Source organism: Podarcis gaigeae, assembly GCF_964106915.1.
Source record: "Podarcis gaigeae genome assembly, chromosome: 10".
NCBI lineage: Eukaryota > Metazoa > Chordata > Lepidosauria > Squamata > Lacertidae > Podarcis > Podarcis gaigeae.
Window position 1 is genome coordinate 36771957 of NC_139686.1, and position 12757 is coordinate 36784713.

At 40.5% G+C, this 12757-nt stretch overlaps 2 long non-coding RNA genes across 2 annotated transcripts in view; one reads left to right on the forward strand and one right to left on the reverse strand.

The window, feature by feature from the left end:
• The window catches only part of LOC310825690, a 104943-nt gene extending 97879 nt beyond the window's left edge, over positions 1–7064 (forward strand). The window contains exons 3-4 of the long non-coding RNA XR_014555446.1: positions 2578–2749; positions 5748–7064. This is a non-coding gene — a long non-coding RNA (uncharacterized lncRNA). The remainder of the gene's footprint in view (positions 1–2577; positions 2750–5747) is intronic.
• LOC310825665 overlaps positions 1–12757 on the reverse strand; it is a 217145-nt gene that overhangs the window by 88493 nt on the left and 115895 nt on the right. The gene's annotated exons all lie outside the window — the stretch shown is intronic.

A 12757-nucleotide genomic window follows, 5' to 3' on the forward strand; every position in this document is an offset into this window, starting at 1 on the left:
TATATACTCATTGGTGCATAACATGTTTGTAAACCATTTGTGGCACACCCAGCTGTACTGGGTAAAGTATACCAAGAAAGTATGTTTAATGGCTTAGGTATATAAACCATAATTTGCACCATGTGTACATTTGTAATAGTGAGAAGGATTGTTTCTTCAAATTTCCATTGTCACTTTCTATATTAGTGAGGAGGGAGGAACATAAATGCTTCTAAGTTGCAAAGTCAATTTGGATTGCCTAAAAGGATATATATTTTCTCTGGGGCTTGCCAAATTACATCACATACACACATAATCAAGTTTATCTTATTTGGGGAAAGGCACCTGGGGAGTATGATGAGAGCATTTATTGGCCAGCCTCTGCATGGGGCAGAACCTATGAGTCTGAATTTGCAAAGCACACTAGAATTTCATGGAAAACAAGAACTGGCAGATTCACCACGTATTCAGTTATAGGGTTTACTTGTGTATGACGTGATGATGCCCACAAGCCTAGGTAACTTAGAAAGTGGATCTAAGAAATTCATAGGAAATAGATCTGTCTGTCAGTGACTGTTAACCACAATAATACAATGGTATCTCTGTGGATGGAGGCAATATAGATCTGAATTCCTGGTTTTGAGATCAAACCAAAGGATAAGACATCACCTTCCTTTTCTGATTTTAGAAGGAAAGGGTGGATGGGTGATTCTTTTTCCAGTCTGTGTCAGCTTCATATGTTTTTATGTCACATTTCTGCATCAATTGGTGATTTTTAAAAAGAAATCTATATATTTAAACATGTATTTGAGCTCAAAGAGCAACCTTCTACAATATTTGTTTTTAAGCATGTCCATTATTTGAGCTGAGAACTGCATCACGAAAATTGGAGAAGTGTGAAATCCAAAGGATTATTGCACTCCACTCTGCACATTATTTCAGGTGAGATATATATCATGTCAGAATGAAGAAGGGCCATTCTCCAATGGTTAAAACACATGGTTTGCATGCAAAATGTCCCCGACTTAGTCCCTGGCAACTTCAGTTAAAAGGGTATGATAGGTGATGGAAATGGATAAAAGAAGCTGATGGGAATGACCTCTGCTTGAGATCCTAGAGACATGCTGTGGGTTGAATTAGACAGTACTGGCCTTGATGGCAAATAATCTGAACAGGTATAAGGCTGTGTTCCTAGGTGTACAACTAGAAATAATAATGTTTGGCAACCATATCAAAATCCTGAGTCGGCCCTGAGACATGTTGCAGGTATTATCTTGTTCCAGCTAAGCAAGGCAGGGCTGTCACAGTACAGTCACAACTCATGTGAGTTTTACCGTAGTTTTCTGTGTATTAGACAATGTTTTTCTATTATAACAAAATGATAGAAATTGGGGGTCGTCTTATACATGGATAGTTCAGAGGTGGAACATGTGATTGGTTGCACCTGCGAGCAGGAGATTGCCAGTGGCGATTGGGCAGATGATTGGTGGATGCGGCAAGACCTGCTGTTGATTGTTTGCTGCTGCGGCAATTGGGCGGGTGATTGGTGGCTGCGGCAACTGCTGCTGGCAGACGATTTGTTGTGATAGGCAGTGTTGGTCAAGCAGGGAGTGATTTTCTGCAATCCCCCCCCCCAAAAAAAAGCTCAACAGCTATCAGCAATCCCCCTCAAGAAAAGCTTAAAACTCTGGGCAATCTCCCACCATTTCTTAATTTGGAGTCTCAAAAAATAGGTGTCACATATGGCAACACACAAACACAAAATCATGCATAGCCAAAAACTGCCTGCTGGAAGTGAGGGAAGCCCTGTGCAGAGGACCTCTGCTGCAGCCATCACTGGGAAGGCCACTGCCACCAGTTGAGCCAAGCACGTATAATTGAATTTGTGCAAGTAAAGTGTGTGTGTGTGTTGTGACTGCACTGTATTTGCCATCCTGCATTCGTAAAATCCAAACTTCCACACAAATAGAACAAAGGATGCTCAGAGGGGCTTTTTGTGTGAGAATATCTCCTTGGTTGAAAGTCTTAAGCCTATGTTTTCATATGGGAAAGATGTTGTATTTTCAACACTTCAAGAAACGAATATTGCAGCAGATTAGTATTAAAAGAGTGGTTTAATTATTTATAAAAAGATATTTGAATGGCTTAGTGGAAACATTGCAAGATTTAACCATGGGCAAGACTATATGGTTTGAACCTACCTAAGATAACATTTCCTACTAAAAGTGTTGGATTTCCTCTTCATGTGCCTGCAGAAACATTTTGTAAACCCCTCTATGCTTTCACACACATACCTAGTCTCTTTCAACTTCAGCCATGATAAAGCATTAGCCAAATATTCAAAGTCCTAACATGCAGAAGGAAAGAACATGTACAAGCCTATTCGCTATCACTGTTCAAATGTATGATCACATTTCCAGTGGTTTAAATTGAGCCAACATGAATAACTTAATACTCAATTTTACTTGATTTATTACTCCGGCTTGCTCCTACACAAACAAAACAAAATCAAAAATCTACCCCTGGGTGGTGTCCTTTTGTTTTCATAAGATATTCATTCCCCCATTTCTTCTGAAATTTTCCAACTCTTTGTTTCAGGTATATACGACATGCAAATACACTTTGAAGTCTTATTAATTTCAGTGGCAGAGCTTTAAGTACATGTTTCATCAACAGAACTTCAAAGTGCTTAGTTTTGGCTAGATCATGCCCCACCTAAAGCAACTGAATTGGTTTAGAGAGACATGTTCATCCTTTGAACAAAGCAAAGGTAAGAAAGATTTCCCTTAATGACTATGTTTTTAACTAACTTTGCTACATCATGAGAGCAATCCTGTTGCTTCCTTGGGCCCATGGAATTGGTGGACATGCTGATCCACTGGCAGAGAGGGAGCACCTCTAGTTGGTGACAAGTTTCTTACTTTCCCAATCTTAAATTTAGTCCTCCACCTGAAAATTCACCAGCATTTTTGTGGGAATTTATCCTAATATACACAATTTTCCAGACAATTTTGCCCAAAATACTTTCCCCAAGGGTTCTTCTAATACAATGCATTTTTCCTATGATATTTTCACTAATTTATCATTTTTTTAAATGCACACTTTACCCTACTGTATACTTTTTCTGTACACATGACTTGGCTGAAGAACTGCATTTCAAAATTCAGACATGTGTGTTTCAGTTCATGTATTGTTTTATAAAGTGCAAAGTGGAAAGTTTGCCTTTTAATGCAAATGGAATCAGATTTCTCTATCCTTAGTGACAAGCTGCTGGTATGAAGGTGGAAAGTTCCATCTCATGATGCTAAACAAAATCTAATTAATCTTATCAAACTTAATTATATTGGAATCAAAGGTACCATTTGAAAACTTAAGTAGGTGGATGTGTATCTGGAAACTAACTTGTAGAAATCTGAGCAACTCCACACTGGTATGTAAGAGGCTTGTTTTAGTTGAGAGAAGGAAAATAGGATCTCCTTCCATCTATTGTAGTGCAGCTGGAAAAGGAATTGGCAGAAGGTGGTCATGTAAAATAATATAAAACATAAGATTGTTCCATTCCTGCAAGGAGGAGAAATCCATTCCAAATAGTTCTTTTGGGCATCAGCACTCCTTCTTGGAGAAGAAAAGAAGAACTAAAGTTAGTAACTATCAAATTCTGTCAAATAGCTGTTTGCAGAATAAACATAATTGGTGCAGGAATAGAAGCCATGATGCTGGGAAGATGAACTAATAATAATACTGACAAAAATCAATGAGCCCATGAACAAGATCAGTAATACTCCTTTTGATAAAATTATGTAAATTATTAACTTCCATAAATATGGAAAGTTTTCAGTTGCAAATCAGAAATACGTATGAACAGGTGGCAAATTGGCAGATTTGACATTGGATATATTTATGTAGCAGGGACGCAGGTGGTGCTGTGGGTTAAACCACAGAGCCCCGATCAGAAGGTTGAATCCCCGCGACGGGGTGAGCTCCTGTTGCTCTGTCCCTGCTCCTGCCAACCTAGCAGTTCAAAAGCACGTCAAAGTGGAAGTAGATAAATAGGCGGGAAGGTAAACGGTGTTTCCGTGCGCTGCTCTGGTTCGCCAGAAGCGGCTTAGTCATGCTGGCCACATGACCTGGAAGCTGTACGCCAGCTCCCTCGGCCAATAAAGCGAGATGAGCGCCGCAACCTGGAGTCGGTCACGACTGGACCTAATGGTCAGGGGTCCCTTTACCTTTACCTTTATATTTATGTAATGGGGGTAGGTTTGCAGGGATTTGCTCCATGGTGAATTTACCCAAAGAATTGCAAATATTGTTGCATCCATGGCAAATATCTGAGAAAACCTCATTTTCCTGTGAAGCCTATTTGTGTTTTTTTTTAAAAAAACAACAACCACAAAACACTTGCAAATGTTTTGCTTTCAGATGTAGCCTAAAATCAGCTGTAGTCTTCAAGTGTTAGGCATTGGCTGAACAGTCATGATGTCACAGAACAATAAAAGATAAAGCTCTTAAAACATCAACTAATTTAGTGCAGCATAAGTTTTCATAGGCTGGAGTTTGTCAATTGCAGACAATGGTCCATTATAGCTGATGTGTCGGGAGAGGAGAAATAGTCTTACATTATGACACAAAAGAAAAAGAGAGAGACTGAGTAAGAGATAACAGAACATAACGAAAACAAAGCCAGGTGTGTTCCAATTCCTTACTCAAATTAAGAACTAAATGCAAATAAAGATAAAGCATAATCCCATATCAATTGACGTGTTCCACTTCCACTTTTGCCAAAAAGCCAGACTCAAACCAACTCGTGGTGACTTACTTTATGCAAACAATCTGGTCAAATCTATAGTCTTGGTCAAGTAATAGTGATTTGGTCGCATTCAATCCTTATTGTTCATACAACAACCCCACATATGGAGGGCGATTGCATCTTCTCAATCTGTCTTTGCCCTCCAGGTCTGAGCAGAGCCCACAAGTGTACAAATGCTTGCATAATCAGGGACCCTGACTTTGGATGGGTTCTCAATCAAGTGCAAAGATCCCACGCACATATCATTTGTACATTCATGGGCTCTGTTCACATGTTAGAATTCTGTTGCCTCCTTCCCTGCGCACACACATATGAAAAGAATTTTTACTAGTCTCTGGTATTTATTTTAATAAATGTGTTATACATATTTGTGTGTCATTTTTAAGACTATGACATCTCCTTCTTGCAGCTCTGCTCTTGCAGCAATCTAACTCCCACGTAGAGTGCATTGCTGTAGTCCAAGCAGAAGATAACTAGAGCATGCACCACTCTGGCGAGACAGTCCACGGGCAGGTAGGGTCTCAGCCTGCGTATCAGATGGAGCTGGTAGATAGCTGCCCTGGACACAGAACTGACCTGTGCCTCCATGGACAGCTGTGAGTCCAAAATGACTCCCAGGCTCCACACCTGGGTTTTCAGAGGCATGTTTACCTAGTTCAAGACCAGGGAGTCCCCCACACCCACCCGCCTCCTGTCCCCACAAAACAGTACTTCTGTCTTGTCAGGATTTAGCCTCAATCTGTTAGCTGCTATCCATCTTCCAACAGCCTGCAGACACTCACACAGGACCTTCACTGCCTTCACTGGTTCCTATTTAAAAGTGAGGAAGTCAAGTCAAACTGAAATCAATATGTCAAAGGGACTTAACACTTCGTTTCAGTGGGACTTAGGTGTGTCTAACATTCTTCTGGATTATTTCCATCATCTGTCCTTGTTGATATCACTTACTTCTTACTTGTAGAGCATCAACTAGAAGAGACAGACTGCTTCGCAAAAGCCTTCTTAGCTAAGATTTCCTGGAAATATTTTTACTTGTCTGTGTTACAAGAACACGAGGAGGATGGAGAATGATACAGACCAGGCACGATGCTTTAATATAATAACAGTACTTTGACAAAGCTGATATAACATGCTTTCAACTCTTTGGTGTTCTACTTCTAAGCTCCTAATAAAACTACACAAAATTGCATTAATCACCTGAAGTTCTCTCATAAGCCTGTTTGGAGCAAATACTGAAAGAATCATAGAGTTGGAGGGCACCCAACTGTCATCTAGTCCAGCCCCCTGTAATGCAGACATCTTAGCTAAAGCATCTGTGACAGGTGGCCATCCAACCATTGCTCTACCACCTCTCATGGGAATCTGTTCCACTGCTGAACTGCTCTTACTGTCAAAGTTTTTCCGAATGATGAGTTGAATCTCCAAAGTTAGCAGCCAACTGCTTTTTGCTGCCATTTAGAACTTCACAGTTCACTTCATTTGCCTGTCACTCTAGAACTCAATCCCAAGAAACAGTGCTTTTGTGAAAAGATATTAAGCTATATACTTTGTCTAATTCCATATATTAATTCTTTAAAAATGTATTGCAAACATCTGTGCCTTACTGTTTCCCCCTCCATAATAAAAGTCTGCCTGATAAAGCTGAACTAGGACATTAAGGGCTCTCCGTCTTTAAGGCTGCAGTAATATCCACACTTTGAGAGTAAGCCTTATTGAAAAGAGTACACCTCATTTCAAAACAGATGTGTACAGGATTGTGCTGCAAGGCCCCCTTTGGTAAGCCATCAACATTTCCCATTGCCAGCTTATCTCCATCTTTGTCAAAAATACCGTATTTTTCGCTCCATAAGACACACTTTTTCCCTCCTAAAAAGTAAGGGGAAATGTGTGTGCGTCTTATGGAGTGAATGCAGGGGGGGAGGCAGGCAAGAAAAGCCCCCAAGAGCTGCACACAAGCTCCGCACGGCTCTTTCGGACTTTTCCCCAGGAGGGAGAAGGGACTGACGCGGCCAGTCAGTCCCTTCTCCCTCCTCGTAGAAAAGCCCGAAAGAGCCGTGCACTCCTTAAAGGGTGCGCAGTTCCTGTGGGCTTTTGCGGGAGGTGGGGGTATTGCCATAGCTGCGTGCAGCCCCTCCAGCCGGGAGAGACTGCGCACAGCTATGGCTTCTTTAGCCGCGCACAGCCTCTCCTGGCTGGAGAGGTTGTGAGCGGCTAAAGAAGAAGCCAAGACAGCGGGCGGGATGGATTCCCCTGGCAGCCCCACCCAGAAGCTCTGGGAGAAGCGGACAAGATTCCCCCCCTTGATTTCCCCCTCTAAAAACTAGGTGCGCCTTTTGATCTGGTGCGCCTTATGGAGCGAAAAATACGGTACATGTCTGTTTGCTTTTGTATACATGTGCACACATATATCTGTTTGAATGCAGGGAAAGTAGGTGTCAAATAATATAAATAAATAAAACACGGTTTCTATAGAAACAAATTTTAGTCCTATAGAATGAAATCAACAAGGACATTACAGTAAAGATGCTCACTTAACTCCTAATAATATTGAAGCATTTCTCTTTTGAACAGTATCAGCCATCAATTTCTCTAGTTTCTAGGGCTTTGATTACATTTTTGGAGCTTTCCAGGATAGAACCTTTTTTTTTATTTTTGGCCACTACAGACAGATTCAGAGCCAAAAGTCTTACAGAAATGTGTAGAGAATTATCCAAGCTATTAAGCAAAACAATTTTATGATCCAAAATAAGTGTGGCCCCCTGGTCCTTGATCATTTACCTCCAGAACTTGTTTCCAGTATCTTTGTATCGTATTACAACTCCACTAAAGACATAAAAACCTGCACTAATTGCAGTGCTTTCCCAGCTCATAAACCAATTTGCCTCTGATATTTCATTTGATCTACCAAAGCTCATATCTCAGAAAACAATCTTATGGAACAGAAGAGACTGAAGAGTTTTTAATGTTGCTACATAGACCATTTCTTCCCAGACACTTGAACATGCAGATTACTATCCAGGAGCAGCCAAACTGGCATGGCACAGCTGCAGAGCTGGTATTCTAGCAGTGGATGCTTACCAGGAAAGTGTGGGGCTGAGGAAGGGCAATGGCAAGGTTTGGGTAGCACAAGTGCACCTGATTGGTTTCACGGCAGTTCTGGTAAATGGTAGTAGTGGAGCTGCCCAGAGGCCGACTCTGCACTGCCACAATAGCTGCTCCTGTCTCTATCCCAAGCTGCTTTATAAGTAATATTTAGACATCTAACCTAAAGTAGACCTTTAAAATAAGAATGAGAAATTAAGGATAGCTGAATGAGGTAAAATTTGGTCCATTTGATGACCAGAAAATAATCTGAGCTTTCCTGTGTTTGGAAAGCCAAATAGAGAAATAGTTATGAATCCCAAAGGAACTAGGCCTGACAATGTGAGTAGTTAAGTGAGCTAAACTGAAGTTTTAAAAAGGATCAAGCATAGCAGAAGTATAGAAGAAATCAAGATGTTTGGTGAGATCCTTGAAAAGAGTCAGAGTGCAATAAATAAGCAAAGATTGACTTTCTGCAATCCAGAAAATTAATGTCACTGTCAGCAGCACTAACACTTAAGGCAGAGAAGATAACTGAGGGGTAAAGGTAGAGTAGCTGAAACAACAGCCTGCTCCGCCGGAAATACAGATATGTGGAGAATCCATTTCTGGGAATAAAGATACAAAGTTGGGAATTATATCTGTCACTGAAACCTCACTTGAGTAATGGAAAAGGCATGTCCTTTATGGAAGCTTGACCTTTTTCTCAGTTTAGGGGACTTGTCCAGGATTTGCAAATTGCAATACAATGCTGTCTTCCTGGCAGACAAGCTGGAAATTCTGAAATCACTTTTGAACTGAAAAGCTTTTTGTGCATCAGTATTTTGGTTAACTCTTAGAATTAGAACAGGGATGTTTCCTCTTAATTTTGCAGTGCTGGGAGTGACTGGAGTAAGGAAAATGGAAGAGTGGCACATTGGGAAGTGATGCTAACCATACCTTAAAGTAAGAAAGTGTAGAGCTCAAGTTGTATGTACATACTGTTTAGAACTGTTCCAATGCTATGCTTCCATTGATTTTCAGTGTTTGATTGGAAAATTCCAGGGCTTGACTCTGAAACTGGGGTTCTTAATTCTACATCTACACTTGCCTAATGAACATGTTAGTGGTCTGTTTAATCCCCCCAACCTATAAATAGGGATGTCAGAGAATTCTAATGTAAATGGCCTTTGGAACTGAGGCATTACAGATTGGTGGGTGGGTTTCAAGGTGCCAATATCGTCACCTTTGGGGCCACTTTTGGATATGAAGTTATTAGATATTGTTACCTGTTACCTTTATTTTCATATATTTCCAGTGAACTTTTAATTGTTGATTTTTGTAGTGTTGCATTGCAGTGATACTGTAACTTTTATTAGGTATCATGGTTACTTACTGTACTACTGTATTTAGGCTTCACCTTGAGCACAGATGTGCTTGTGGGAAATGTGGTATAGAAAAAAATAGACTAAAACTAACTATGAAAGTGAAAAAATAAGACATTTCAAGATATTGCAAATACAAAATACATTGTGATAAATGTAAACATACATTTTGTATATTATGTATATTATGCAAAAAAGCATTTGAAATGAACTCACGAGCCTTGTTTCAAACACTCGTAGTAGCTGTATTCTAAGTACATCAGCAGTGTTTAGTAAACTATATCACTTTTTTGTTATTACTAGGGATGTGCAGTAGATTCAGGTGGATCCCAAATTTGATTAAAGTGAGGGATTCTGGGCTTGGCCAAGGCAAAGTGGGATGTGTCTGAGGTGCCCTGAACTGAAACAGGGACCTCTGAAGCACTTTGGGGCTACAATGTGGGTGAACTACAGGCACTCAGTTAAAATTTATTTTTAAATGGCCTGCTCATGAACATTCCCCATGTGATTTAGAGCCCAACAGGGTAAGAGTGCTAAACCATGCATGGAGGCCACACAAGTACAGCAGGCTCCCCACTGCATACGTCCCCCCTCCAAAGCATAGAGAGCAGCTCTAGTCATGGTTGATTATAAGGGCTCTTGTCATTTCATAACTTTTGACATGTTCCCTGCATATTTTAGGCTTTTCTTCCACAACAATGAGCACTAGGAACTTCCTTTTGTTAAAATGAACACTTTGGAAATCTAACATAGGCTCAGGAGGCAAGAAATCCACATTTTGTCTAAATTAGCTGAAACCTGCTTAGCGGAGACATTTCTCTTTGCCTAATACAATTTTAATCTGTGCAAGTAGTATGATCATATTCAGTATTCATTATCTTTTCCAGGTGGATATTTCTGGCACATAAAGCAGAAAAAAATAGCAGCAATAAAAGAAGAATTTTGCCTATGGTGTAGTGAAAGCTGCAAAATGTGCCGAGGCATATACAGGCATATACAATCAGCAATAGGAATGATTATAAAAATGATGTATGGGGATATAATAAAAACTATAATCCCTAGAGGAGATTTTGGATGTTTCAGAGGGAAAATACTGGAGGAAATTTTAAAGCTTAACCATCTTTTATCAAAACAATTTGAGCAGAGATATTATATTCTGTTTGTTTCAGGTCAATCAGCCACGGTTATATAGAAAAGCATAATGAACCCTTTGTTATACAACAAATATATATTTACTTATTAAAAAGTAATAGAATGTGTATGATTTCATTCATTAATTTAATGTGCATTAATATATAATAATGGCAGTAATGGATTGAGCAGTCATTATTGCTTTTATTATAAATCAGTACTCATTAAATGAATTAATTAGCACCATAGATTAGAGACAGGCAATGCTTCACCTGTAATGTTGACGGGATCCACTATGAATGCTTGGACATTGAAGGTAAGAGGGAAAAGGAAGGCCTTAGCAGACTGGATGCAGCCCACCCATGCATTTTATAAGCAACCTTCTCGACATTAGAGCAGCCTTCCCCAACCTGGTGTTCACCAGATGCTGTTGGACTTACAAGTCCCATCAACCCTAGTCAGCATGGCCAATTGTCAGGGATGGTGGGAGTTGTAGTCTAACAAATAATGGAAGTGCATCAGGATGGGAAAGGCTGCATAAGAGCTTCAGGTATGTAATGCCCCCTGCTAATTCAGAAATGAAGGGCTCTCAAATGAGACAAAGTTACCAAACAGAAAGGAGCCTCCATTAACCTGCTGCTTTTCTTTATTGTCAACACAATAATCTGTGAGCAGGCAATGTACTGAAGAGGCCAAAGATGTTAGACTTTGAACTTTTTAGTACATCCCCAGCTACTGATCATTTCCTTAGCAGACAGTTGCTTTCCTTTTAATGCTGTTTCCAGCATCTTTCAGAGCATATCTGCAACATAGATTTAAATTAGTTTAATAGTGATTTCCCTTCCCCAGGGAATTCTGGGAACTGTAGCTCTTTGAGTAATCTTGAAGTGAACTTTCAAAATCTTCACCCAGCTACAGTTCTCGGGATTCTCTGGTGAAAGACATGATTGCCAAATTTTGCTCTCTTGTCTCTTCATGAGTGGCGAAGGGTCTTCACTTCAGAAAGGCACTCTACAATTTGTGGAGGGTTGCAAAGGTGAGGTATGTGATGGGCTGGAATTGGTGGTGCTTGCTAACCTGCCCCTACTTTCTCTCTCTCATGTGAAAGTTATCACAAGGGGACGGGGGGGGGGGGATGAAGGACCAAATAGGGCTAGTATGAACTTACAATGCAGAGAGTCATCTGGTTTTTGTCATTTAGGGAGGGAGGGAATAGCGAACCTGATGTGAACATACATTTCGGGTCTAAAAGGCTCTCAGGCTGTCCATTTTTATTAAACATATATATGCTAAATTGGGGTGTGCTCGGGGTTTTGTTTGGGGCGGTTGAAAGTGGAATGCAATTATGAAAGAATGTTAACCATAGATTAACCTTTGACCTCTGAATCAATTTCGCTGGTTTGCCCTATTCACCCTAGACAGAAATACTTCACAGAGGCAGGCATATGAAATACCAAATGACTTTGGGAAAGGAACAGCAGAACTTTTTGAAATGCTATCCAAATCTTAAAAAGGGAAACTAAAAACCAGTGTGCTTTTAAGCAATTAAATTAACATTAAATTGCAATCTAAATATAAGTTTCTGTGGGGTTTTTAAAATTGGGATCAGGTAAGAAAGATGCATGTGTTTGTGTCTGCCCATGTGTATGTGTGGTAGGTGAACAGTATGCCAAAACAAATCGCACTGGAGCTTTTAAGAGCAGATGCACCACAGCCTCTTTAAGGGAAGTGGGCACCATATTATCATGCAACAATGCATTCATTACACTCAGAACCTCACATGGCCATCCCACTCAAACTATCTTAAACCAACAAGTCCAGGGGGCATGTGATCAAATGACTGCAATTATTCTGCCCACATCATCAGACTACATCAACTGGAAATAATCTCATAACACTGGGCCCACAGAGCTAGGTGATTTTATCCCCAACTTCTTGCAGCTAGCCAGTGATCCACAAGCCAGAGGCCAGAACCAAAAGTGGGTAGGCCAGAGTGTGTGAAGCACCCCATTCTCCCACTTTTTCTGCCACCCTTCCCCCTATTTTCCTCTCCTTGCCACCTACATGAAACTAGGCTAAGCACCCACAAAATCAAATCAGAGGGTCACATCCTTATGTTGCAAGTTGCACGCCCCTGCTCTTAAGACAAAGTAGTTGCTTCTCCAACAGGTGGAGCTATGAGCAAGCCTCAGTGGTACTGCAGGGACATTTACAGCTAATGTATTTGGACCTGTCCATCCAAATTATTTTTGCGAATATCTTTGCTCATCGAAGTGACATAACATGTTCAAGAACCTCACCAACTAATGCATTCATAGACTTTTGTGTGGATGGGTTTTCAGAATTGTTAGCTCAACTGTTGTTTCACCCTCTGTCTAGCCGCCATCCATCCTCC